The sequence below is a fragment of the Mya arenaria genome, chromosome 2, assembly GCF_026914265.1.
Source record: "Mya arenaria isolate MELC-2E11 chromosome 2, ASM2691426v1".
Taxonomy (NCBI): Eukaryota; Metazoa; Mollusca; class Bivalvia; order Myida; family Myidae; genus Mya; species Mya arenaria.
Window position 1 is genome coordinate 49,261,531 of NC_069123.1, and position 4,711 is coordinate 49,266,241.

The 4,711-nt window shown below is 37.4% G+C and overlaps 1 non-coding gene across 1 annotated transcript; it reads left to right on the forward strand.

The window, feature by feature from the left end:
* The first annotated feature begins 916 nt into the window (after positions 1–916).
* Trnal-uaa (transfer RNA leucine (anticodon UAA)) lies at positions 917–999 on the forward strand. The gene has a single exon. It is a non-coding gene; the product is annotated as a tRNA-Leu (tRNA).
* Positions 1,000–4,711: the final 3,712 nt, after the last annotated feature.

The window sequence follows — 4,711 nt, forward strand, 5'->3', positions numbered from 1 at the left end:
GAGTATGATGTGTTCTCTCTAGTAAACGTTCATCGAAAATTATATTGAAGTAAAAAGAAATCGAAACCACTCTGACAAGCCTAGAGGCCAAAGCCGTACTTTGATACTAAATTGAGACTCTCGTCTCGTTAGTTTCGTATTTAAACTGGGCGTTATTGAAATAACAGAATTAATCACCATTAACGTTATTGCACCATATGTAATAATGTTGACATTGAAGATGAGTTTCATTTTGTTTGTGTTTGTGATGTATATGATGATTTACGTAAAATGTATATGAGAAGACAATATATCGTTAGGTCTAGTATGATGAAATTTATTTATCTTATGCAAGATACGAATTATTCCGTACAGATAATTTGTGCAAATTTATTTTTCTAAAGCATTTGAAAGACGTCAAAACATTGTCAATATTGTTTTTAAAATCTTTATTAAAGGTTTACAGTTGAGCTTTTTTGCATAGCATAATATATCTTTAAAATTCTAGCTTTCGTCATGAAAAATATTATATAAATATTCACTAATTAGTTGTAAGTCCATCCTCACGGTGGGGTGTTAGTGAAATGTAAGTGTAATGTTAAAGTATCTAATGTTAAGTTTTATGTTAAAATATTGATTGTCAGTTCCATGTCTAAGATTTCAAACCTATCATTTTATCGTTGTATATATGTTTAATTGAATGTATTATATCTAGCATGTAATGTAACATACAAGACAAATATTTGGGTGTTAAACCAGTCAATACATCCACTTATTCAAGTAGTTACTCAAAAACTCACTTACAATAATGGGCGACGTTAGCTATTACTTTTAATTATTACACAATTACTGTTCGAAGTCGCTGCATCGAAGAAAAGAGGAAGGTAACTGCCGAAACTAACAAATTGCATTATATGCATTTCCTTACGAACACAACAGTACGGTGGCCGAGTGGTTAAGGCGTTGGACTTAAGTTCCAATGGACGAATGTCCGCGTGGGTTCGAACCCCACCCGTACTACATATTATTTAGAAAACTGTTATATTTTGCAATTGAATACATAAGACTGCGAACAATACAGCTTTTTTGAAAAATGATACAAACGAACAGATACTTCTAATGAACATATCCTACAAGTAGATAAATACTAAAAGTGGACAAACACTAAAAGTGGACTAACACTACAAGTGAAAAAACACTACAAGTGAACAAACACTACACGTGGACAAACACTACAAGTGGACAAACACTACAAGTGAACAAACACTACACGTGGACTTACACTACAAGTGAACAACCACTACAAGTAGACAAACACTACACGTGGACTTACACTACACGTGGACTAACACTTCACGTGGACAAACACTACACGTGGACTAACACTACACGTGGACTAACACTACACGTGGACAAACACTACACGTGGACTAACACTACAAGTGAACAAACACTTCACGTGGACAAACACTACACGTGAACAAACACTACACGTGGACTAACACTACAAGTGAACAAACACTACACGTGGACTAACACTACAAGTGGACAAACACAACACGTAAACAAACACTACACGTGGACTAACACAACAAGTGGACAAACACTACAAGTGGACAAACACTACAAGTGGACTAATACTACAAATGGACAAACACTACACGTGGACAAACACTACACGTGGACTAACACTACATGTGGACAAACACTACACGTGGACTAACAATACAAGTGGACAAACACTACACGTGGACTAACACTACACGTGGACTAACACTACAAGTGGACTTACACTACAAGTGGACAAACACTACAAGTGGACAAACAATACAAGTGGACAAACACTACACGTATACTAACACTACAAGTGGATCAACACTACAAGTGGACTTACACTACAAGTGGACTAACAATACAAGTGGACAAACACTACAAGTGGACCAACAATACAAGTGGACAAACACTACACGTGGACTAACAATACAAGTGGACAAACACTACACGTGGACTAACACTACAAGTGGACAAACACTACACGCTGACTAACAATACAAGTGGACAAACACTACAAGTGGACTTACACTACAAGTGGACAAACACTACAAGTGGACAAACAATACAAGTGGACAAACACTACAAGTGGACAAACACTACAAGTGGACAAACAATACAAGTGGACAAACACTACAAGTGGACTTACACTACACGTGGACAAACACTACACGTAGACTAACACTACAAGTGGACAAACACTACAAGTGGACAAACACTACAAGTGGACAAACACTTCAAGTGGACAAACAATACAAGTGGACAAACACTACAAGTGAACTTACACTACAAGTGGACAAACACTACACGTAGACTAACACTACAAGTGGACAGACACTACACGTGGAATAACAATACAAGTGGACAAACACTACACGTGGACTAACAATACAAGTGGACAAACACTACAAGTTGACAAACATTACAAGTGGACTTACACTACAAGTGGACAAACACTACACGTAGAATAACACTACAAGTGGACAAACACTACACGTGGACTAACAATACAAGTGGACAAACACTACACGTATACTAACACTACAAGTGGACAAACACTACAAGTAGACAAACACTACATGTGAACAAACACTACACGTGGACTAACACTACCAGTGGACAAACACTACACGTGAACTAACACTACAAGTGAACAAACACTACACGTGGACTAACATAACACTACAAGAGGACAAACACAACAAGTGAACAAACACTACACGTGGACTAACACTACAAGAGAACAAACACTACAGGTGGACTAACACTACAAGTGGACAAACATTGCAAGTGAACAAACACTACACGTGGACTAACACTACAAGTGGACAAACACTACACCTGGACTAACACTACAGGTGAACAACTACTACACGTGGATACACACTACAAGTCGACAAACACTTCAAGTGAACAAACACTACGCGTGGACTAACACTAAAAGTGGACAAACACTAAAAGTGAACAAACACTACACGTGGACTAACACTACAAGTGAACAAACACTACAAGTGGACTAACACTACAAGTGGACAAACACTACAAGTGGATTGCAGTTGGACAAATATTACAGATGGACAGATACTAAAGGTGGTTAAATCTTACAGATGGTACTACATATGGACAACACTACAGATGGACCGTTACAAAAATGCCAGATGGACAAATCCTACAGATGGACAGTTACTACAGATGGGCAGTTACTACAGATGGACAGATACTACATATGGGCAAATCCTACAGATGGACAAATACTACAGATGGACAAAAATATCAGATGGACAGATACTACGGAATGGCCAATGTAATAGATGGACATATATTACAGGTCGGCAAATATTACAGGTGGATATATACTAAATGTGGGTTGGTACGAAAGGTGTACATATATTACAGATGGACAGATACTTCACATGGATAAGTACTTCAGTTGTACAGATACTACAAATGAACAAATATTAAGATGGACATATACTACAGGTGGACATATACTACAGGTGGACATATACTACAGGTGGACATATACTAAAGACGGACATATACTACAGGTGGACATATACTACAGGTGTACATATATTACAGGTGGATATATTCTACAGATTGACAAATACTAAAGATGGACAAATACTACAAATTGACTGTCACTACAGGTGGGCAGGTACGACAGGTGGACCGGTGTAACTGGTGGACAAGGAGTATGGCTGGTACTACTGGGCAGAAATTACAGATGGTAAATACTCCAGATGGATATACACTACAAGTGGCCATTATTTCATATTTAGTATGGTGTTATCTTATTATGTACATATATTCATGATTTAACAAAAAACATGTTATTGGTATTAAGTCAACGTGCAGTACCTGTCCACCTGTAATATTTGACCACCTACACTATGACCTGCCCATATGTAGCATTTACCCACCGGTAGTGTATGTTTTTGTGTAGTATCGGTCCACGTGTAGTATCTGTCCACCTCTCTGATTATATTTAGTACCGGTATCTATAGTATCTGGCCAACTGTATAATTTGTCCACCTGTGGTATCAGTCCATCTGAGTTATATATCCACCAGTAGTATTTGCCCAACTGAAGTATCTGTCCATCTGTATAGTTTGTCGTCCACCTGTTTTATCTGCCAACCTGTAGGATTTGTCTAAATGTAGTATTTCTCCAGCTGTAGTATCTGTCAACCTGTAGTATTTGTTCAAATGTAGTATTTATCCACTTAAAGAATTTGCCCTGCTGAAGCATCTTTTCACTTGTGGTGTCCTTCCACTTGTATCATTTGTTCACACTTGATTATCTGTCCATTTATAGTTTTTTTTCCACTTGTAGTGTTTAATTACTTGTAGTGTCTTTTCACTTGTAGTGTCTATTCACTTGCAGTGTCTATTTACTTGTAGTGTCTTTTCACTTGTAGTGTCTATTCACTTGTAGTGTCTATTTACTTGTAGAGTTTATTCACTTGTTGTATCTATTCACTTGTTGTATCTATTCACTTGTAGTGTCTGTCCACTTGTAGTGTCTGTCCACTTGTAGTGTCTGTCCACTTGTAGTGTCTGTCCACTTGTAGTGTCTGTCTACTTGTAATATGTGTCCAAGTTTAATTATCTTTCAACTTTTGAGATATGTTTCTGGTACAGGCCTCTTGACCGGACGTGCGACGATTTTGATTTATTTA